The 25,139-nt window shown below is 42.8% G+C and overlaps 1 long non-coding RNA gene across 3 annotated transcripts; it reads right to left on the minus strand.

The window, feature by feature from the left end:
- Positions 1 to 4,691: 4,691 nt before the first annotated feature.
- On the minus strand, positions 4,692 to 25,139 carry LOC149120470 (uncharacterized). Of its 3 annotated transcripts, none has more exons than XR_016225638.1 (3): positions 24,873 to 25,139; positions 11,307 to 11,418; positions 4,692 to 4,929 (listed from the first exon to the last, which is right to left on the minus strand). It is a non-coding gene; the product is annotated as an uncharacterized LOC149120470 (long non-coding RNA). The 3 variants fall into 3 exon arrangements; XR_016225637.1 differs by having other exon boundaries at positions 4,692 to 5,111; positions 24,873 to 25,138; XR_016225636.1 differs by lacking the exon at positions 4,692 to 4,929 and adding an exon at positions 6,436 to 6,977 and having other exon boundaries at positions 24,873 to 25,138.

Raw genomic sequence — 25,139 nt, forward strand, 5'->3', positions numbered from 1 at the left:
CTGTGGGGCCTCAGGAGGGTAGGACAGGCTGCAGGGACATGTTTGCCATGACTTCACCCTGTTTAGTCTCCAATGATGAGGGCGGATGGCAGAGGGGGGATGACAGATGGGAGGTGCCCCCATATGACCCTCTGAGTGACAGAAGCAATGTCCCTGAAGTGAGTTCTCCCACCTTTCTTCTTGTATTACTCAACCCATGGCCTGGTCAGCAGCACCTGGTAACCCAGCTGCCTGAGACCTTGGGAAGTGGTTCATCCTTGGAGCCCCTGAATGTGGTGATGTCTGGGGCAGTGTGTGGATCCCTGCCCTGCAGAACACACCCAGCACCACACCACAGTCACCTCCACCAGCCAGGGCCCAGCTTCCTCACAGGACCCTGCCCTTGGCCTTCCTCCATCCTCACCTCCAGGGGAGACCAGACAAGGGTTATGAGGAGACTGGTGAATACAACAGCAGCAATGGAACCTGTATACCTAGGAACACACATGGGCTTGTGCACACACACACACACACAGGCTCACACTTGTCCCCAGTGGGATATTACAGCTCAGGTCCCCTGGGACAGGGAGAGTAGTGAGGAGCTTGCCACAGCAGGACCCAGGAGGCTCCACAAATCCTGCAAGGCATTCACTGTCCCTGCAGGAGCCAGAGGCAACCATGCCCGGCCGAGGAGCTGGAAGGGGCCTAATGGTGCTGACAGTGAAGGTGTCCCCCAGATGTGGATGTCTTATCTGGGAGCCCTAAGGATTGTGGGTGCTCCTGACCCCATATGCTTATTGTCAACATCAGTGTCTGTGTGGTCAGCACCAGTGTCAGGGGCTGGTGGTGAAGTCACAGTGACTCAATACTTCACCTCTTGCCTGTGTCAAGGACAGAGTCTCTGTTCCTCCTGCAGAAAGTCTGGTCCCTGATGGCTCAAGGTCCCAGGCAGGTGGCAGGCAGCCTTCCTCACCCCTCCACCTAGTCTCTGGATTCTGATATCCAACAGCAACAGCAGCAGCAAGGAGAAACTGGGAGGCGGGCAAGAGGCACAGCCTGGATCAGCAGTGCTAGGGTAAGCCTGTCATGTGGCAGGAGGTTGTGCCACATGGATTCCCCAGTTCTGGTCATTGCAAGGGTAGGCAAAGTACGGGGACCTCAGGTATTGTATGTTAATTGTGAGGGCACACATTGCACTCATATTAATCCAAAATGCAAGTGCTCAAAAGTCAATACAAAATATAATTGTAGAGTAGGAAAAGGAGGATGGAGGGTGGAGGGTGGCAGTGACCTGGGACATTGTCCAGAGAGTGACAGAGGGAACCGGGTCTGAGCCCATGACGTATCTCCTGCACATCTGCCCTTTTCTCTTGATTCCAGGAGAGACCACAGGCCCCCTGCTAGCGGATTCTTATTCCTCAGGAGGTTGGGAACCCTGACCCTGAGACCTGCTGATCTAGGAGGGTGCCATTGTGACTGCGCTCCATGATGTCATCATTGCCAAGCACTGCTCCTTCCATATTCTACAGCAGTTAGAGGCCACTCCTGTGTCAAGTGACCGGCTGAGCTGGAGTTTGTTTTCTAGGCAGCAAGCAAGTTCAGGACACAGGGATGGATTCAGGTCCAGGTGAGTGGGACTTGCACTCTTCATGTCATGATGATTTGGGGACAGGTTGTCCCAGCTGTGTGGGCCTGGCCTCTCCTGGCTACGGCAAAGGGCCATGCTGCCTGAGTGTCTCTCTCTCTCTCTCTCTCTCTCTCTCTCTCTCTCTCTTTCTAGCATGTTTTCCAGCTTAAAAACATGAAAAATTTGATTCTTTCTGAATACTCACAATGGAGATGTAGAACCTGAAATTAACTATGCCACTTTCAACTAATCTGAGAAAATGAAATGCTTATGTATAGCATTAACAAAATATGTGTAATATTGTACACTCCAAATAACAAAATACTGATTTTAAAAAAGGTGAAGTACATCTAAAGAACTGGAAACTGTACTGTGCCCGCGGATTACAGGATAAATGTAATAAAGGTGCTGGTTTCCCCAAATTAGTAAATAACTCTAAAGCAATTCCATCATTATCCCAGCAAGATTTTGTAGGTCTAGGTGAACTTATTCTAAAATTCATACGGAGAGTTAAGACAGTCTTGGGAGAGTGGGAAGAACAAAGTGGGAAGATTCACTGCAGTCAATGTCAAGTCTCACTCTGTAGATGCAGTAATCAAGAATTTGTGACACTGGGAAAAGGACAGACTTAGACAAACAGAACAGAGAACCTAAATAGACCACACAAATATACTCAATTGAAATTTTTTACTCAGTACCACAGGGAATTCAAAACAGAAAGGATAACTTATTGAAAAAGTGGAGTTCCCCTGCCTCTGTTACACATCAGAGTGCCTGTGTTTGATGCCCAGCTCTGCTCCTGACTCCAGCTTCCTGCTACTGCAGACCCTGGGAGGCAACGCCAAGGGCTCAAGTAATTGGATTCCTGCCCCTCACATGGGAGAGCTGGAATGAGGCCCTGGCTCACTGCTCTAGCCTGGCCCTGCCCCATCTGCTGCAAGGATTTCAGGAGTCTATCCGTGGATGGAACATATCTCTGTCTCTCCCTCCTGTGCTGTCACTCTGCTTTTCAAATAAATATATAGATCTTTAAAATATCTTTTAAAGGAAAAATACAGGACTCCAAGATGAATTTTCTCAACAGTTTATTTAATATTCTATGCAATATTTAGATGCATTTGCATTTCTGATCAACGAGATTAATTCACATGTCAGATGAATGGAAAAAAAAACATAACAAATATATTGCATTCCATGGAACATTTGGGATATGATTACACTAAGAGGACTTTCAATGTTTATGTAGCATGCAAATGGAACTGGGCATTTGCTACTATTGTTTCAGGTACTTCTGTTTTTTTCTTGGCTAAATGTGGCAGCCCTATCAGGCTAAACTTGGAAGTAGGGCCTTCTCTATACCTATTTCACCTATGGCAAGTTTTAGACTGTCTTTTTTCCTCTCTGTAAAGTGGGGGTGATGACTTTTATTTTGCAAGGCTGCAAGCTTCCCAAATCACACAGCTCCACTAGCTGTTGGTGGTGGTGAATGCTTAGCAATCAACATGCATGTCTGGGGATGATGGGTGGATCACTGAATCTTTTTTTAAAAAGATTACTTATTTAAAATGGAGAGAGAGGGAGAAAGAAGGAGATGAGGGGGGAGAGAGAGAGAGAGTGAGAGAATGATCTTCCATTTGTTGGTTCACTCCTCAAATGGCTAAAACAGGGCTGTACTAGGTCTTGAGCCAGGAACTCCACTGGGGTTTCCCATGTGGGTGGTAGGGAGCCAAGCATTCAGGCCATACCTCACTTCTCTCCCAGATATACACCAGCTGGATCAGGCACAGAGCATCAGAACTTGAACCAGTGCTCTGACATGGGATGCTGGCATCACAGGTGGTGCTTTAACGTGCTGCTTCACAACACAAGTCCCTAATTAAATACATCTTGCTTGTTACTGTATCCCTGGGTTAAAGCAAGTGAATACTAGCAATATTATGGGCAAATTTATTTTTCACTTAAATTTTGCATGTAGACATTTATTTGAACAGCAGAGAGCCAGCAAGCTTTCATCTGATGGTTCACTCTCCAAATACCCACCACAACCAGGGCTCGGCCAGGCCAAAGCCAGGAGCCAACAACTCTGTTCAAGGATCCAATCACTTGAGCCATCACTGTTGGTTCCCAGGCTGTGTATTGGCAGGAAGCTGGAGTCAAGAGCCATTTGCAGGACTTTACTCAAGCACTCCAGAGTGGGACATGGGCTTCTTAAATTCCAATTAAACATCTGCCCCACAGGTAAACCTAAATGGCCTGTGGAGTTGGCAGGGCCAGTGTGATCACACCCTGTGTGACATGACAAGTGATAGAAGTGGAGGAAGCAGCTCCAACATCCTGGCTTTGCCTTCACTTTAACCACCCAGCTGGCTTTTCTGGGATCAACTGGGTGCTCATTTCCTCCACTAACTGAGCTGGGACATTTCCCAGATGCCTCCAGGCTGGTTTTAAAAGAGATGACAATGTAAGCATAGGTGTCATTGCCTGTGTCTGCGGTAACTGTTTACTGAAATTCTAGGAATGAACTTTTGCCAACACCTGCTCAGTGTCAGGGTTTAGGCTTTTTATTATGTTATTCATTTATTATTATTATTATAAGAAAGAGAGACATAGATATCTTCCAACTGCCGGCTCAATCTCCAATGCCTGTAAGAGCCAGGCCATGGCAGGCAACACCCAGGAGCCTGGAACTCTATCTGGGTCTCCCACATTGTTGAGCCATCAACTGCTGCTTGCCAGGGTGTGCACTAGCAGGAACCTACGGTTGAAGGCAGAGCCAGGATTCAAACCAAGGCAAGAATGCTCTCAGGCTTATTAATATGAAAGATTTTTAAATAAGCATTTAGTGATAACATATGGCACCTCAAATTTCAATACCATATGTGGCATCCCAGATGGTGCTTCTGGGGAACTTAAAAGGGCCACATTTTGATATAATTTTAGGGGGTCATTTCCAGTATCAGCAGCACCTGAGCTGCAGCAAGCCATCATGTGGTGTACACAGACTCACCATCCCATGGCACACAAGGCTCTGGAACCCCCAGATGGAGGTACCCATGTCTGAAATGAGCACATGAGATCAATCACATTTCTTGTTTTAAAAAAAAATTTTATTTATTTATTTTGACAGGTAGAGTTACAGACAGTGAGAGAGAGAGAGACAGAGAGAAAGGTCTTCCTTCCTTGGTTCACTCCCCAAATGGCCACTACAGCTGCGCTGATCTGAAGCCAGGAGCCAAGTGATTTTTCATCTCCCATGTGGGTGCAGGAGACCAAGCACTTGGGCCATCCTCCACTGCCCTCCTAGGCCACAGCAGAGAGCTGGACTGGAAGAGGAACAACAGGGACTAGAACCCGGCACCCATGTGTGATGCTGGCACCACAGGCGGAGGATTAACCAAGTGAGCCACGGCACTAGCCCCAATCATGTTTCTTATATGCAGCTGCCAGCAACACACAACAGGCATCTGTCAGTGTAGGCCATCCCTTAAGAAGTCTCCTGGGGAGTCTGTGTAGGGAGATAGCAGTGATACACCAATGGGTGAATCAGTGGACTCCTTTAGCAGTGCTAGTCCATAAGTCTACTAGATGTTATTCTAATTCCCACATGGCAAACAGCAGATACTTTCTGCAGGTAAGCTTTATCTTTGCCTTTTTCATATGATCTTGTATGTGGAGAACACTCAAGATTCCTCAATAAAGCTGGTACAAAAACAATCCAGCAAAGCTGTACAATACAAAATAAACATAGAAAAAGCAGTTGTGTTTATATACAAAACTGAACAACCTTGAAGGGAAATATAGAGAACAGCTGGATTTGCAATAGCATCAACAGGGTAAATTACTTAGGAATAAACTTAACCGAAGAAATAAAATATTTAAACACCAAAAACTATAGTGTTAATGAAATGAATTAAAGATGACACAAATAAAAAGCATTTTAAGAAGTTAGTACCACACTAAATGATCTACATATTCAAAGCAATCCTTCTAAACACATCAACATTTCATTTTAGCAGAAAATGTTAAAAACAACTTAGAATTCATATAGAATGTAAGAGGACCCCAAACAACCAAAATAAGTTTGAAAATGAAGTACAATGTTAGAGGTCTCACATTTCCTGAATTCAAAACTCTCTACAAATCAACAGCAATCAAAATAGGATGATACTGACATAACATCAGATACACAGACTAGAGGCATAGAATAAAGAGAGAACCGGTGGGCATTTAGTCTAGCAGTTAAGATGCTGGTTAAGATTCCCACAATTAAATCTCAGCCTGGGCTCCTGACTCCAGCTCCCTGCCAATGCACACCCCTGGAGGCAGTGGTGATAGCTCAAATAATTGGGTTCCTGCCACCAACATTGGGAATGTGGATTCTGTTTCTGGGGGCGTGGTATTGTGCAAGCTCAGATTTGGCCATTGTAGGCATCTGGGCAGTAAGCATGCATGTAGGAGCTCTCAGTCCCCACCTCTCAAATTAAAAAATTTAAAATTTAAAAATTCAGTTAATATTATACTCACTAGTAAAATAAAGGAAAGTCAAGATATGATAACCCCATAAATACAAGTTTTGTGGTTTTTTTTTTTTTTTCTAAATCTATCTTATAGTAAAACCCTAAACAAATTAGGAATTGAAGAGAACTTCTGTCAGGGAAAGGCCACCCATGGAAAAATCTACAAATGCTGGGGCTGGGAACAAGAAACAAATACTTTTACCACTTTTATTCAACATGGTAATGGAAAACTTTACTAAATAAATCATGAAAAGAAAAAGAAAAGTCTTCAGATTTCAAATGGAAACAGTAAAATTGGTTTGCATTGTTCAAGACATAATCCTACATATAAAAGAAATACTGATGAATTTACTATATATTCAAAGTAAAATTCAGTAATCTTTCAGGGCATAGAACAGATGTAAAAGTATCAATTGTATTTCTGTGCAATAATGAATATTCTGAAAAAACAGCAGCATTCAAAATGGCATCAGAAGGAAGAAAAATACAAATAAAAATTTTAAGAATACCCTAATACTACACAAAAAATACAAAATACAATGGAGATAAACAATGTTCAAGTCACTTAATGAATTAAATTATGCATTTTTTCCAGTAACCATGTAAAAATATGCTTACTATTAGTCATTAGGAAATCACAAATCAAAACCTCAAGAAGATACCACTTCCCAGCCAGTAAAATGACTATGGCTCAGCAAGAGATGAATGCTGACAGATCTGACTGAGGATCATGAGAGCTTCATGCAATTCCACTACAATGGTGCAGACACTTTGAAAAACAGTTGAGTAGTTTCTCAGAGTGTTTTAGATGAAGTTACTGTTATTGATCTGCAATTACACTGGCAGTTATGCCCCTAAAATATAAAATGACATGAACACAATGGACCACGCTGGCACTATTCATGAAAGCCAAATGGGAAAACATCAAATGTCTATGTGAAAGGAAAAAAACTGAGTTGTGTATCTTCACAATTAACTCTATGTGGCAGTCAAAAATGAAGTTAAGAAAAAACATGTCACTAAAGAAACAAACTAAAAGAAACACATAAAGAAATCAGAATCAGGGGCCCGTGCTATGGCATAGCAGGTAAAGCCACTGACTGCAGTGCCAGCATCCCATATGGGAGCCAGTTCAAGTCCTGGCTGTTCCACTTCCTATCCAGCTCTCTGCTATGGCCTAGGAAAGCAGTAGAAGAAGGCCCAAGTCCTTGAGCCCCTGCACTCGCATGTGAGACCTGGAAGAAACTCCTGGCTCCTGGCTTCGGATCAGTGCAGCTACAACTGTTGTGGCCAACTAGGGAGTAAACCAGTGGATGGAAGACCTTTCTCTCTACCTCTCCTTCTCTCTCTGTGTAACTCTGACTTTCAAATAAAATAAATAAATCTTTAAAAAAAAGAAATCAGAATCAAAAGACTAAACACTGTTCTACCATAGGAATCCAATTATACAGACATGTAAGAAAAGGCAAATCTCTTAAGAAAAGTTTAAATCAACAGTTGTCTCTGTTGGTGGAGAATGAGGAATTGCATAAAATACCTTTTCATCAATGCAAATATGCTGATTTTATTCTGTGGTGATCACATAACTCTCCAAAGCATGAAATAAACATTAAAACATGTGACAATTACAGCTGGGCAGACACTCCCGGGTACATAATTTCTGAGAGGAGCCTGAAAACTGCTAATTTATTGTGGATGACTATAGTTGATATTTTTAAATTTGATTACTCTTTATTGTCCTGGCATATATTCTTCCTTTCTAACTCTACTGTGTTTTTGTGAACATTAAGCCTTTAAGTATAAGATAAATTAAAAACATGTTCTCTTCAAAATAAAATAATAGCAAATTTAAAAAGAATGAAAATTCATGACTTTTTAAGATTTTTGGTCTGTATGTTAAGAATTATGTACACATCAAAATGTGTATTGATTCTCAACACCAGTAAAATCTCAATTTTTAAAAAATAGTCTATCATTTGATTTCACATTTTTGCATTGGTCTAATTCCATTTTTCTTAACTGAAGGCAACAATAAAATAAACCATGGTAGCCTTTCCACTCGTCTTGGTAAGACCAATTACTTCCAGATTATGTTTGTCTCAATATTAATGAAATGTTTCTAAATACTGCAATATTAGTTGTGATAGTAAACATTTTAACATCTCTTAACTTTATACACCAAATAAAATGTTGGTATTTTCATTTTTTTGTTAACAACAGCTGTAATATTTATGGGCTACAGTGTGGCATTTCAATCCACGTATACAAATTGAACTGATCAAATGCACATTTATCTTGTGACACTATTTTATGGTTGGAACCCTGAGCTCTTTTCTTCCATTTTCTCATAAAATACATAATAGATTCTGTGAACAATTGTCACCCAATCGTATTGTGTGACACCAGGAAATCTAATTGATCTAACTGATTGGGCACCAATTGTCCATAACATTTTCCCACAGGTTCAAAGGTGAAATATATATATATATATATATATATATATATATATATATATATATATATAATGTTTCCATGGGTTTATTAAGAATCTCATCCTGTCATACTCAGCTCAGTGCTCTTAGACTACATTTGTTGTCTTTGTAAACTAATAAAATATAGGCCATTATCTTCCAAAGTTCAGCAATAACCACTGCTGTGGAAGATAGATAACGTGGTCCCTCCTCTTTTAGAACCAAACTAGTATTCTGAAAGACCAAAATTCCCAAGGAAAGGTGTTTCAGGTTGGCAGACATTGTTTTATCTTCATTTGCCTCCTGCTCAGCTCCTCCAGCTGTGTGTATGGGGGGGCTGCAGCTCAGCAACGCAGGGTGACCCAGGCTGCTGAGTCGACTGGGTCAGTGGCGATCACTGACCTGCAGTGCCGCCAGCTCCCGGCATGGTTCAAGTTGCTGAATTTCTTGATCAAGCTATTAATTAAGCCATTCTCCCATTAAACATTTACCGACAACATATTGTGTTCTAAGTAGTAAGTTAGGCTCTGGAGATTCGATAACAAATGTGAGATTAGGAAGGATAAAGGGAGAAAACTTGACTACTTTTGTAGGAAATTGACAGGAACAGCCTTGAGGATGCTAAGATCTCAGGGAGCTGTTTCTACCTCCCTCACCTCCTCCTCCTTTCTGTCTAGAGCAGGTGGAACAGGAGGTTGGAATCAAATCTGCTGTTCACTACCACCTCTTCCTCATCCCTGTATGCTGGTTTATCTCCAACAGGCTCCCAGGAAATGCCCCGTAGTTATGTGACACCTGACTGGGGCCAGAGGGACAGTGAGTGTGGAACTTGCCAGCTCCATGACAGTTGTATGGACTGACATGGCAGCATGGGTCCCAACATGGGATCCCACTGCAAGAACACCCCCAAGCCCAGGGACCCAATGCCCACACCTCTAGAGTCATCAGACTCTGTGCACAGAGATGGAAATCTGCCTAGAACCTTTTGTAGACACACTGCATCATGGGTCTAATCCAATGTATATGAAAACAGGAAATAGAGGAGTTTAAAATGCCTTGGCAATTGGGAGAGCATAATGTCCTTAGCTAAGATCTGAGGTCACATAAGGCATTAGGGGCAAAGTTCATAACTCCATCAGTCAGTGTCCATGTCCCATTGTGGTCTGATCAATTTGTCATCATTTTCTGTGGGGTAAAGCCCACAGCACTGACCTCTTACTCAGCCTGAGGAAGACCTAGGAGCAGAGAAGGGGCAGCTCTGCTGTGATTGATTTGAAGGAATGTTGTACACTTACTCATCCCTGCTCTGGGGTTCATTTAAAACTAGGTCACATTGGTCATGAGCCCCGTAAGAGCCCATCTACACCTGCCACCCCATGATGGGATGGGAAGTGGACCAATATGGAGAGTGCCCAGTGCACAAGAGCGAGTGTGCTCCATATGTGGCTCACAGACCCAGTGAGGGTGATGATGTCACCTGCACAGAATGTTGGCACAGGCCAGACCTCTGTGATGTCATCCTGCATAGCAGTTATTAGGCCTTGCTGCCAGCACAGTGGCACAGGGACAGGTGCCAAGGGCAGGGACAGAGCAGGGAGAGCAGTTGGTGGGGAGAGGGCCTGGGGAGCAAGGGAGTGGTGGACATGGGTGAGGGAAGGGAGAAGGCAGGATGGGGGTATGGGCACAGGCAAGGGTAACAAAGGGTGTGGACAAGCTGAGGGTGGGCCAAGGGAGGGCAAGGGAGGGCGTGGGTGGGCTGAGGGAGGGTGCGGGTGGGCCAAGAGTGGGACAAGTGAGGGTCAGGGTGGGCTGAGGGAGGACGCTGGTGGGCCGAGGGTGGGTGAGAGAAGGCAAGGGAGGGTGAGGTGGGCTGAGCATGGAATGGGAAGGGAGAAGGGGAGCCCAGTGTGATGGTGGTGGCAGGCATGGAATGGGGCACTGGATCCAGGGCAATGGGGAGAGCAGTAGAAGCAGAGACTTTGGGGGGGGGCAATGGAGGAGCTCCCTGTGGCATTCCTGCTATATCCCAGGTGTGTGGGGGAGAGTGGTGGGTATTTCTCAGCCTGACCTGGCCTTTTCTCCCTTGTTATGTGGCAAGGGTTTGGATCATTGGAACCAGATCCAACTCATTGCCTGTGTTTATAAATAAAGTTTCCACATTTGTCCAAAAATTACCATGTGATGTATAATTTTTAACAAAGATTTATGTATTGGAAATGCAAATGAGGGAAAGAGGGGGTGAGAGAGAGGTCTTCCTTCCTCTGGTTCACTTCCCACGGGGCCACAACCATCAGGTATGGTCCAGGATGGAGCCTGGAGCAGGGAACTCCTACTGCTCTGCTTAGTGGGTGGTAGGGGCCTAAGTACTTGTGCCTGGATCTGCTATTTTCCTTGGTACATGAGCAGGAGACTGGATGGGAAGTGGAGCAGCTGGAACTTGAAATAGTGCTGCAATATGGGAGCTCAGCTTGAGCAGAAGCCCCACAAAGGCCAGCTCCCTTGTGAAGTGTCATTTTGTCTCACAGTTACCACACCCTATGCATTGATGGTGGAGTTCCATCTGCTAGGTCATGTGTACACTACGCTGGGTTTTACTGCCTGAGATGGTGTTGCGCAGCCATGCAGGAAAACCTAAAACTTTGGGACCTCCCCTTGCCAGCTGAGGGAGGCCTGGCTTTGAGTGGAGAGCTTCACTTAAGAGGGTCGACTCACCTCTTGGGACTCGAGATGGGAGGGGAGGTCCTGATCCCAGCCATATCCTAGGCTGTGTCCAGTGCTGAAGGAGGTATGAATGTCTGGCTTTCCCTGGCAATGTGTCCGATAGCTATGAAACAAAACAAAATCAACAATCTTTATGGCCTCTGGGAAGCAGCCAAAAACAAACCAACCAACCAAAAAACAGACAGAACTAATTGATTGAGAAATGGTGACCACCCAGGAAAGAAGAGTGGGAGAAGCTGGTGTGTTGGCCTGGAGCTGTGTCACTTTCCTCCCCACCCTGAGCTTACAGTGCTCCCAGGGTGGGTGAGGCTGTGAAAACCAGCAGCCCTGTTGGACCTGATATGGAGTGGAAGGAGAGGAACCCATGCTTATGTTCTCACCAGTAAATAGAAGAAATGTAGGATATAAATGGAGATCAGCAGCTCTGCTGGCCTGAGGTTGAAAGTCCTTTTGGGATAGGGGTACACCAGTGGACCAAACAATTTTTACTTTTATGATATATTTATTTATTTGAAAGTCCAAAGTAAGGGAGAGAGGAAGAGAAAGAGAGATCTACCCACTGGGTTACTCCCCAGATGGCTGTCACAATCAACAATGGCCAGGCTGATGCCAGGAGCAGGCGCTTCTTCCAAGTCTCTCATGAGAGTATCTGGGGCCCAAGCACTTGGGCCATCTTCCACTGATTTTCTCAGGCCATTAGTAGGGGGCTGGATCAGAGGTGCTGCAGCCAGGAAACAAATCAGCACCCATATGGGACGCTGGAATCACAAGCAGCCGCTCAACCTTCTACACTAGAATGCCAGGCCCCAAATTATTTTTATTCATTGATCTGAAAGACAGGGACACACAATAGGCTAAGTACAACTCCCATAGCTGGGCCAAGCTGAAGCCAGGAGCCAGGAATTCAACCTGGGTCCATGTGGGTGGCAAGGACCCAACAACCTGAGCTGCTGCCTCCCAGGGTGCATATTAGCAGGAAGCTGGAACTGGAAGTGGAGCTGGGACTTGATCTCAGGCACTCTGATACGGGATGTGGTGTCCCAGTGGTGTCAGTGCTAGGCCAAACACAGGCATTCCCCAAAGAGAAGTTTATCAAGGAAACAGCCAGAGATGGGCAGTAGATGTTTTCATTTTAATTTACATTTAGTTTTAAGATTTAACTTTTTTTTGCATTTGACTTCATTCACCTTATATATAGATATGCACATCTTTTCTTGAAATGAGGGCTATTAATGTCACAAAATGGGGGATTCATGACAATGATCAATGTGTGGGAAGGGTGTAATTCAGTTAAGCAATATTTATAACTATATATCAAATAATACGATTCTCTACAATTTTTCAAAAGGATTTTTTTGAAAGTGAGTTACTGAACAAGGGAGAGACACAGATGGATGGAGGAATGGAGGGAGTGAAGGGCAGAGAGAGTGAGTGCTTTCACCTACTGGTTCACTACCCAGATGGCTGAAGTTGCTGTGGCTGTGCTACACCAACTAGGGGCCAGGAGCTTCATTCAGATCTCCTACGTGGGTGGCAGGGCCTCAAGCACTTGGTCTATCTTCCACTGCTTTCCCAGGCCATTCCCAAAGAGTTTGATCAGTAGTGCAGCAGCCAGGACTGAAACTGGTGGCCATATGGAATGGGCTTTGGATGTGTTAGCTTTACTTGTTATGTCACAATGCTGGCCCCATCCACACAATTTTAAATATTTTTATTTATTTGAAAGGCAGAGTGACATTTAGTGACAGATTCATACCAAGAGATACATCTTCCCTCTCTACTGGTTCAGTCCCCACATGGCCATACCAGCTAGGGCTGGGCCAAGCTGCAGCCAGAGCCTGGAACTCCATCCAGGTCTCCCCTACCTACATTAACAGGAAGCTGGATCAGAAGTGGAGCAGTGAAACTTGAACCGGGGCTGTAATATGGCATGCTGGTGTCACAGGCGGTGGTTTAACATGCTGCACCAAAATGCCAGTCCCCATCTGCACATTTATTTTCCTCTCTGTATATTAACTTCCACAAATAATACAAAGCCTGAGATATTTTTCTTTGTGGGTTTGGGTTAACTCACTTAGCAGATGAAATCTATTCCATCCATTTTGTTACAAATGTCAGGATTTCATTCCTTTTTTAATGGCTGACTTAAGTATTTGATTTGCTGATCTTTTGTATTTTTTTGTTTCAATATTGGTATTTTTAAATTTTAATATTCCTTTCCTCCTACTCATTTTGGGTTTGATTTGTTGTTGCTCTGAGCTGCGTTGATATCTCATTTATTTGGTGTCTTCTGATTTTTTGATGTATGCTATTAACTTCCTTCTTAACACTGCTTATGCCATATCCTATAATTTTTGGTATGTTATATTGATGTCTTCATTTGTTTCCTAAGTTTTTTGACTAGTTTTCTGTCTAGTTAATATGTTCACTGATGAAAGTGAGGTGTTGAAGTTCTTGTTACTATTGTATTAGAGTCTATGTCTTCCCTTAGATCCATACACATTTATTTTGAATTGCCTGTTGCCATGGCATTGGCTGCATATATATTTATTATAGTCACATCTTCCTATTGAATTAATCCCTTAATCATTACAGTTTCTTTCTTTGTCTCTTTTAACAGTTTTTATGTTAACGTCAATTTGGTTTGCTATTAGGATGGTTATCCATGCTTGTTTTTGCTTTCTGTTAGTTTGGACATTTTTCCATCCTTTCATTTTCATCCATCTGTATCTTTGTTGGTGAGATGTGTTTCTTGTAAGCACCAAATGATGGGTCTTGCTTTTTAATCCATTCAACTACCCTGTATCTTTTAGTTGAAGCATTTAGGCCATTTACATTCCAGGTGACTATTCACGAGTAACTACTTGTCCGTCATTTTCCTATAAATATTCCTACTTTTTGTTTGCATTTCCTTTGTACTTTTACTGGGAGATTTTCTGCCTTCACATTCTTTCACAGTGATGACTATATTTCCACGCTTCTGTGTGTAGCACATCCTTAAGCATCATTGTAAGGCTGAATGGTGACAAATTCTTTCAATTTTGATTTGTTATGGAAGGTCTTAAAATCACCTTTCTGAATCAGTTTCATAGGGTACAATATTCTAGGTTGGGGGCGGAGCCAAGATGGCAGAATAGTGAGGGTGCACACCGATAGTCCGGGAAAATTTAGTTTAATAAAAGCGGAGGTATGGTAGCCTCAGAAAAAGGATCAGGAAAAAAACTGCAGAGGAAACTCTTCCGGAGCTAGAGGTGGTGACTCAGAGGACCTACTGGGAGAGCAGGGTCGCCCACCGTGCAGAAGCTGAACCGCAGAAGCTGCAGAGTCTGAACACCAGTGTGGGAACGGGAGTCGATGTGACACAGACACCAGCAGGGAGAGGAGGGACGCCCAGGGCTCCGAGTCCACACATTGGTGCTGGAAGCGGAGGTGAGCTCAGTAACCAGAGACATTGGCAGGAAATGGCAGACAGAATTTTAGAGGGAAGCAGGCTTTGAAGCGGGAAAGTTCAACAGACTACAGGAGAGAAGGGGAAAAAAAAAGGTGGGGGCATACTGGTACAGACAAGTTCCTCTCTCCGCCAACCTTGCAAAGGCGAGCAATAGACAAAGAGCTGGGATATACATAATAAAAGGGGAGAGTTAAGGCTACAATTCAGTAGCCTAGGCAATCCAGTGGGAGTCCACAGGAGAAACGGAGCCTGCACAGACTCTTTGGGTAGAAGCCAGAGATCTGAAGCTAAATAACATCCATTCTGCTCAGCCTTGCTGTATTACTTACCTCCTGAATAAAAAATGAAATAAAATAAATAAATGAATAAATAAATAAATAGAGATTTACCACTCATAACCTTTGCACACCTGTAACCCTGAAGAACCAAGCAGAGCTCTCAGGCCACACCCATCTCAAGCCTCCAAGGCTCCTCCAACAGCAGGCAGTCCACTTAACACAGACATAGTATATATAAAAAAAAAAACCTCACAGTGAGGGAAAAAGAATTAACCATGCCAAGCAATAAACACAGAAATCGAGGGAACAAGATCAACGATGACACTATGACGCCTCCAAATAAACAAAACACCCCAAGCCAAGATTATGAAGATGATGAGATAGAAGAAATGCAAGATATGGATTTCAAAAAATTTATGATAAGAACATTTAGAAGTTTTCAAAAGCAAATCCTTGAACTACAGAAATCCTTATTGGACAGGATTGAAAATCTCTCTCATGAAAATGAAATTTTAAGGAAGAATCAAAATGAAACGCAGAAACTAGTATAACAGGAAAGTGTGATAGTGAAGAGAAATCAAAATGAAATGAAGAGCTCAATAGATCAAATGACAAACACATTAGAGAGCCTTAAAAACAGAATGGGTGAAGCAGAAGAGAGAATATCGGACTTAGAAGACAGAGAAAAGGAAAGGATACAGTCAGACCAAAGAAAAGAAGAGGAAATTAGAAATCTAAAAAATATTGTTGGGAATCTACAGGATACTATTAAAAAAAAACAACATTCGGGTTCTAGGAGCTCCTGAAGGCATGGAGAGATAGAAAGGATTAGAAGGCCTTTTTAGTGAGATACTAGCAGAGAACTTTCCGGGTCTGGAGAAGGACAGAGACATCCTAGTACAGGAAGCTCATAGAACCCCCAGTAAACATGACCAAAAGAGATCCTCACCATGACACGTTGTAATTAAACTCACCACAGTGAAACATAAAGAAAAGATCCTAAAATGTGCAAGAGAGAAACATCAGATTACTCTCAGAGGATCTCTAATCAGACTCACAGCAGACTTCTCATCAGAAACACTACAGGCTAGGAGGGAATGGCGAGACATAGCACAGGTGCTAAGAGAGAAAAATTGCCAGCCCAGAATATTATATCCTGCTAAGCTCTCATTTGTGAATGAAGGTGAAATAAAGACCTTTCATAGCAAACAGAAATTGAAAGACTTTGCCGCCACTCATCCAGCCCTGCAAAAGATACTTAAAGATGTGCTACACTCAGAAACACATAAACATGGCCATCAATATGAAAGAAGGTAAAGGAAGAACACCTACCAGTAAAAGAGCATGGGAAGCTCAAAGCATATATTAGAACTTATCTTTGGCAAATGGCAGGGCAAAGTCACTATGTATCAATAGTCACATTAAACGTGAATGGACTTAACTCTTCAGTTAAAAGACACCAATTGGCTGACTGGCTTAAGGAACAACACCCAACTATTTGTTGCCTACAAGAAACACATCTCTCTAACAAAGATGCATGCAGACTGAAAGTGAAAGGTTGGAAAAAGATATTCCATGCAAACAAAAACCAAAAGCTGTATTAATGTCAGACAAAATAAACTTTAATACAAAAACTGTTAAGAGAGACAAAGAGGGGCACTAAGCAAACTGGGTTTGGAAGGAATATTCCTCAATACAATCAAAGCAATCTATGAAAAACCCACGGCCAGCATCCTATTGAATGGGGAAAAGTTGGAAGCATTTCCACTGAAATCTGGCACCAGGCAGGGATGCCCACCTCACCACTGCTATTTAACATAGTTCTGGAAGTTTTAGCCAGAGCCATCAGACAAGAAAAAGAAATTAAAGGAATACAAATTGAGAAGGAAGAAGTCAAACTATCCCTCTTTGCAGACGATATGATTCTTTACCTAGAGGATCCAAAGAACTCTACTAAGAGACTATTGGAACTCATAGAGGAGTTTGGCAAAGTGGCAGGATATAAAATCAATGCACAAAAATCAACAGCCTTTGTATACACAATCAATGCCATGGCTGAGAAAGAACTGCTAAGATCATTCCCATTCACAATAGCTACAAAAACAATCAAATACCTTGGAATAAACTTAACCAAGGACGTTAAAGATCTCTACAATGAGAATTACAAAATCTTAAAGAAAGAAATAGAAGAGGATACCAAAAAATGGAAAAATCTTCCATGCTCATGGATTGGAAGAATCAACATCATCAAAATGTCCATTCTCCCAAAAGCAATTGATAGATTCAATATAATCCGAATCAAGATACCAAAGACATTCTTCGCAGATCTAGAAAAAATGATGCTGAAATTCATATGGAGGCACAAGAGACCTCGAATAGCTAAAGCAATCTTGTACAACAAAAACAAAGCCGGAGGCATCACAATACCAGATTTCAGGACATACTACAGGGCAGTTGTAATCAAAACAGCATGGTACTGGTACAGAAACAGATGGATAGACCAATGGAACAGAATTGAAACACCAGAAATCAACCCAAACATCTACAGCCAACTTATTTTTGATCAAGGATCTAAAACCAATTCCTGGAGCAAGGACAGTCTATTCAATAAATGGTGTTGGGAAAACTGGATTTCCACATGCAGAAGCATGAAGCAAGACCCCTACCTTACACCTTACACAAAAATCCACTCAACATGGTTTAAAGACCTAAATCTACGACCTGACACCTCAAGTTATTAGAGAACATTGGAGATACCCTTCAAGATATTGGCACAGGCAAAGAGTTTCTGGAAAAGACCCGGGAGGCACAGGCAGTCAAAGCCAAAATCAACTATTGGGATTGCATCAAATTGAGAAGTTTCTGTACTGCAAAAGAAACAGGAGAGTGAAGAGACAACCGACAGAATGGGAAAAAATATTTGCAAACTATGCAACAGATAAAGGGTTAATAACCAGAATCTACAAAAAGATCAAGAAACTCCACAAAAACAAAACAAACAACCCAATTAAGAGATGGGCCAAGGACCTCAATAGACATTTTTCAAAAGAGGAAATCCAAATGGCCAACAGGCATATGAAAAAAATGTTCAAGGTCACTAGCAATCAGGGAAATGCAAATCAAAAGCACAATGAGGTTTCACCTCACCCCGGTTAGAATGGCTCACATTCAGAAATCTACCAACAACAGATGCTGGCAAGGATGTGGGGAAAAAGGGACACTAACCCATTGTTGGTGGGAATGCAAACTGGTCAAGCCACTATGGAAGTCAGTCTGGAGATTCCTCAGAAACCTGAAGATAACCCTACCGTTCGACCCAGCCATCCCACTCCTTGGAATTTACCCAAAGGAATTTAAATTGGCAAACAAAAAAGCGGTCTGCACCCTAATGTTTATTGCAGCTCAATTCACAATAGCTAAGACCTGGAACCAACCTAAATGCCCATCAACAGTAGACTGGATAAAGAAATTATGGGATATGTACTCTTTAGAATACTATACCGCAGTAAGAAACAATGAAATCCAGTCATTTGCAACAAAATGGAGGAATCTGGAACACATCATGCTGAGTGAAATAAGCCAGTCCCAAAGGGACAAATACCATATGTTCTCCCTGATCGGTGACAACTGACTGAACACCAAAAAGGAAACCTGTTGAAGTGAAATGGACACTATGGGAAATGGTGACTTGATCAGCATAGCCCTGACTGTTAATGAACAACTTAATTCATTATCCCTTTAGTAGTTTTTTTGGTCTGTTCTACTTAATATGACTGGTTTAATTCTGTAATTAATACACAGTTATTCTTAAGTGTTGAAAATTAACTGAAATGTGATCCCTGTTAAACATAAGAGTGGGAATACGAGAGGGAAGAGATGTACAGTTTAGTACATGCTCAAGCTGACTTGCCCCAAATGGTAGAGTTAGAAACATACCAGGGGACTCCAATTCAATCCCATCAATGTGGTATGTACCAATGCCATCTCACTAGTCCAAGTGATCAATTTCAGTTCACAACTGATCATAATGAAAGGACTAAGAGTCAAAGGGAGCACATAAACAAGTCTAGTACCTGCTAATACTAACCGATAGAATAAATAAAGGGGAGAGTGATCCAACATGGAAAGCAAGACACTCAGCAGACTCATAGAATGGCGGATGTCCTAAACAGCACTCTGGCCTCAGAATCAGTCCTAAAGGCATTCTGATCTGGCTGAAAAGCCCATGAGAGTATTTCAGGCATGGAAAGCCAAGACACTCTGGCAAAAAACAAAAACAAAACAAAACAAAACAAAACAAACAAAAAACAAAAACAAAACCTAAATGAAAGATCTCTGTGAGTGAGATCCCAGTGGAAAGACCAGGTCTTCAAAGAAGGAGGTACCTTTCTCTGAAGGGAGGAGAGAACCTCCACTTTGACTATGACCTTGTCTAAACAAGATAAGAGTTGGAGAACTCAAGGGGCTTCCATAACCTTGGAAACTCATGACTGGAGCATAGGGAGATTACTTACTCCTCATGTAGGATCTCTGTCCTTAATGTGCTGTACATTGAGACTTAATGCTATAACGAGTACTCAAACAGTATATTTCACTTTTTGTTTCTATGTGGGTGCAAACTGTTGAAATATTTACTTAATGTATACTAAACTGATCTTTTGTAAAAAAAGAAGAAGAAGAAGAAGAAGAAGAAGGAGGAGGAGGAGGAGGAGGAGGAGGAGGAGGAGGAGGAGAAGAAATTATCAATTCCCAACTTGACTCTCACTGGGATTAAACATGACAATAGGTCTGATCTGATTTCATCATCATTTAAAAAATCATCTATTATTTTTCACTTTATGTTTCTGTGTGGGAGCAAACTGTTGAAATCTTTACTTAATGTATGCTAAACTGATCTTCTGTATATAAAGAGAATCGAAAATGAATCTTGATGTGATTGGAAGGGGAGAGGGAGTGGGAAATGGGAGGGTTGCGGGTGGGAGGCACGTTATGGGGGGAAGCCATTGTAATCCATCAGCCGTACTTTGGAAATTTATATTCATTAAATAAAAGTTAAAAAAATTAAAGAATAAAATGAAAGAAAGACCAAAAAAAAATTCTAGGTTGACAGTTGTTTTTTCTCTACAATACTGTTTTTAATTTTTATAATATCTTCAATTTTTTTGGTGTGAGAAATTTCCAAAGATTTGTCTTCTAGCTCTTTCTCCTGCCTCACCAAATCTGTTGTTATGGCTTTATACGTATGCAATATGTGAAAAACATACTGAATTATTCAGTTTTAATATTTCAGTTTGATTTCTCCTCAAAATCTCAATTTCATGGAAGAATTTGTCATTCATGGCATGTATGGATTTCTTTAATTCATGAATATACTTCTCATTGCTTTTGAGTAATCCTATGATTAATCTTTTGAATTCCACTTGAGGAATTTAATCAATCTCTTCCATATTCACTTTCAAATATGGAAGTATTGTTGTGTCCATTTGGGGGATTCCTGTTGTCTTCCTTTTTCTGTTTCTTGAATTTCTGCATTTTTAAGCATTTGTGGAAAAATACTTGTTGGTTTTTGCTCTGATGGCTTTTATCTTTGAATTATGCCTCTGTGGCTTAGTGGGGGTATCTGCTCTTTCAGTGAAACCCCAGAGGCATGTGCCGAGTGTGGCCAGGGAGCTCTGGTCACTGCTGCAGGATGGGTCCATATTCATGATGATATCCAAGTTGGGCGAGGTAGATCTCTTTTTAGCAGAAAGGTCACCTCTGTTGATGTAATCACACCCTCACCTCCTCTCTTCCAAGTGAACTATAACCTAGGTTTTAGTTCACAGTGGGTGAAAATTTTATCCACATTGCCATATGAACCACACAAAGGATCTGTGCAGTTCTCATTATGAGCACAGATCCCATTGCAATCCCACCCCAGGCAATCAGGGAGCTCTGAGCATATGGAATCACACACAATAATTGTCCAGAGATCTAGCTACACCTTGAGCTCTCTTGTGCAGTCACAGAATTGCCACAGTCTCAGCACACTACTCCTGCCATCATGGGGTCCAGAGGACCCACCCTTCCCTGGTAACCTGTCATGACTGCAGAAAGTCAAAGATGTTTCCAGAGCCAGCTGCCTGTGGGTTTTCTGCCTAGGAGGCTTGAGCCCCAGAGCCTGTGATATGTTGAACAAATGGGGGCAACTCATATTGCTGCTTGCATGCTCATCCCCCTATCAATCCCCCCAGACAGACTTAAAGTCAGTGGAGAACTTGCTTCTCCCCTCTGCTATAATCTCTGGATCACAGCTGTGCACAAGAGTGCCAACCAACTTTTCCCTTCTCTCCACTGGTTGCTGATTGTGTGCACCTGAGTTGTTGCCATCGGTACTGCTGACATGATGTGTTGTCCCAGCTGGCTGCTGGGCTCAAGCACAAGAGCTTTCACAACGGCTGCTTTTGCCCAAAATGGCACCGCCCTCTCTCAGCTGGTTGTCTGGTGCCATTGTGGGTGAGATGAGGAGAGAAAAACATGCTCCTTTTTTTTTTTCCCCACTGGGTAGGTGGGTACACTATCCACCCATCTGCAGTCACAGAACAAAAATCAAGGTCATGGCAATGGTGAGCTTCCCTACAGATATACTCTGACAAATCCAATGTCCTCCATACCCTCTGTTCAGCTCCCAGCTGAAATCTCTCTCCAAGCCTGTGGTCAGACACAGGTGTGTGTCTCTACTGTGGAAATAGCAAATTGTGGTTCAGATGGATTAAGTGCCTGCCTGCAGTTACACAAAGAGATCTGGGAAGTGAACTCCACTCATCAAAGGTTGGCATTTGTGATTTCTATGTGCATTGATCTGATATTTCATATCTGAACCTAACAATGGGGTTTGACTCTCCCAATATGCTACGCATAACTGACAAAATTGTAAATTTGTCATTTGTGGGGCTTGCATTTGACCTGGTCATGTAGACACCAGTCAGGATTCCAGCATCCCAGATTGGAGTGTCTGCGTTTGAGTCCTGAGTCTGCTCTTGATTCCATCTTCCCACTAATGCATACCCTGGGATGCAGCAGGTGATGGCTCAGTAGTTGTGTTTTTCTCACCCAGCAGGGTGACCTAGATTACATTCCTGACTCCTGGCTCCTGGCTTCAGTCCCTGACCAACCCTTGGCTGTTTTAGGCATTTGAGAATGAACCAGTGGGTGGAGTATCTGCCTGTCTTTAGCTCTATCTCTGTCTTCATGTCTCTCTGCCTCAGAAATAAAATAATTTAAAAACAAAGATCAGGAGGAATAAAACCCAATGTGCCATATGACTTTTAGTCATGTCATCAAGTTCTCTCTGTGCAGGAACTCTTGAGAAAATCATGGGAAAAACATTAAAAGACATTTGCAGTAAGCTCACAAGGAGGGCTGAGCACTGAGAAGAGTTGTCATGATGGAATGAAGGCAGCAGGCCTTGTTGGCAGGACAATGAGTGTGAGTGTGTGTGGGGATGGGGTCCTTCCTAGCCCAGATAGGTTCTGGACTCCAAAATGCCTTCTGTGCAGTACCTGCAGGGTCTGCTCCAGGCACTTCCATTCCCTTCTCACACCCACTTGTTGGTTGTCTGCTGCTACCTGAATGCACTTTAGCTGAACTGCAGGTTGTAGGCCCATGAGCCAACCAGGTCCATGTCCAAGTATCTACTAGGTTGTGCCCTGCCTGGCAGCTCCAAGGAGATTCCAGTTTTCAGCTGATGCTGAGTGTGGGGCAAACTGTGTCCCATGTACCTACAGGACTGAGGCTCCAGTCCCCTTCCACTGCCCCTCCTGCCACATCACTTCCAGGTGATAACAATGGGCCCACAAGTAGAACCCTGGAAAACCTCCCACTGTCACAACTGTGAAGTCTTTTGTCAACTGTCATGGAACCACCTAGAAGCCAGGGAGGGATTCAGGGCCTGGTCTTGGGGACAGGGATTTTCATACCCACTTGGCAGGGAGACATTCTCTAAATGAGTTGAATAGCCTCTCTGGAAACATGACAGGCAGCTGAACTGGGCCCTGGACACAGCCCTCTGCAAGGGAAGCCATGACCTCAAAGTAGAAAGATAAGGACAAAATGGTGGGAATGATGGTAACTTAGGCATGTGTGTTTTCATTTCAAAAGGCACTTCAAGTATCCAGCCCAACACTTGTGCCATAAACCAATGATTCAAATGTTTGGAAATTTCAGTGGAATGATAGGTCCTGAAAGCTCCCAGGACAGAACAAACCCACAGGGAAGAATTGAACCATCATGGGTTTCTCATGGAACACAAAATGCTCAGCCTTAGAATCTGGTTCCAAAGTTCTAGAAGGAATTAGCATTCAGCCCAGAACTCCAGGCACAGTTGCTGCCAGCAGGCAAGGGAGTTTATCACCAAGACGATGGTGTTTGTACACATTCCTACTCTAAATGACATGGAGAATGGTGACTGAGGGTCCCTGGTTGACCGAACTTCCTAGGACAGTCATAGTACTAGATTCTTGTGTGTTACCTGCTGGCCTGGGTACAAAGAGGATTACAACTGGGAGGAGACCAGGTATGGAAGGGTGCAGTGCCTTTTTGCTTTTCATTACTTCCTACTCACTGCCACCTACTTCCCAATCTAGCACACTACAGCAAGTAGGGCTGTGATCCTTAGACAGATGTGCATTCAAATTACATCAATGACTTCCTGTGACTTTACATTACTTCTTAAAATAAAAGTGAGTCTGCATGCTGTTTTAAGCTAGAAGTCACTTGGGATCACTTTTGCAAAATCTAAACCATTTAAACCAATGAGGTCCAAGGTGGCAGAATAGTGATACTCTGCCTTGTCAAACTAGTGGATCCAAAAGGCTTCCAAGGCCAAGACAACTCATGTTAAGAGCTTTGGATGATCACTGATATCATACTTAAGAGTCCTATTTGTTAAATAAATAACAAGAGTCACTGTGCATTAACTTCTCATGCAGGACCTCTGTCCCCAGAGTTGCATCATGAGACTTAATAGTAAAATGTATTATCAAGAATCACTTCCTTTTAGTGTATTAAATGGAGGATATTATTATGTCCTGTAAGTTATCATTATGTCTAAGGGCTCCCAAAAGATGAAACATTCTTGGGTTCTTCTTTAAAGACAATTAAATTACTAAATGGATTGTTTCTCACTCTTTTTTTCCTTTCTTTTTCTTTCTTAGAATAAACAGGAGAAGGAGGATGAAGGGGGGAGAGTGAGTGGGAAGAATTACTATGTTCCTAGTGTTGGATTTATGATATACAGAAATAACAAAAAATAACAAAGTCTATTAATATTAAAAACACAAAGTAATATTTTTCTTTGTTTTTGATCTGTATTTCACAGTGAAGCTTAAGAGTCATTTGCCCTTATATTAAAATGGAGTTTTGTAAAAAAAAAAAAAAATCCTGCTCAACCGGTGTGCAAAATGCACACAAAACAAAAAATGTTGCTACTTTATCTGCATGAAAAAAGAAACACAATTCAGGTGAGTAGGTATCTAACTAAAGCACATAACAAAGTAACTTCAGTTCATATTTTTTTCCAGAAGTTGCCTGGGTAGAAATTATTCTGAACGTCACTCAAATATTCTTCCAGTGCTTAGTACCATGCTCAAGTATTGCCGTCAACACAGAGGACACCCGCACACTGACGTCAGCACAGCCGTGGTCACACTCTGGTACCTGCTCCATTTGGCCCTGCACAGTGAGCGCCTTGCCAGCAGCCACGTCACTTTCTATTTGTAGGCTGGCTGCCTGGTGCTGACGTTCACTTAGCGCCCCCAAGGATAATGAATGAAATTGAAATCGTTTTACCTTGACGGAGTGAAGCCGTCCTCCCTCCTGAGGTTTGGCCCGTATTGCATATTTTTTTCTAGGCGGCGCTCAAATAAGCCTCCAAAGTGCCCGCCACTGGACGCCATCTTGCCCGGAAGTAGGATAGATCAAGGCGTGCCAGGATTGGCTGGAGAATCGACAGCATCGGTCATCATTTCCTGAGAGCACGGACTGAAGAGACGTGGTGCCGCCCCCTGGCAGCCCCGCAGAGAGGATGTGAGAGACTTGCTCCCGCCTCCCCACCAC

The sequence above is a fragment of the Oryctolagus cuniculus genome, chromosome 19 (assembly GCF_051225735.1).
Source record: "Oryctolagus cuniculus isolate XC-2025 breed Fujian yellow rabbit chromosome 19, ASM5122573v1, whole genome shotgun sequence".
Classification (NCBI taxonomy): domain Eukaryota; kingdom Metazoa; phylum Chordata; class Mammalia; order Lagomorpha; family Leporidae; genus Oryctolagus; species Oryctolagus cuniculus.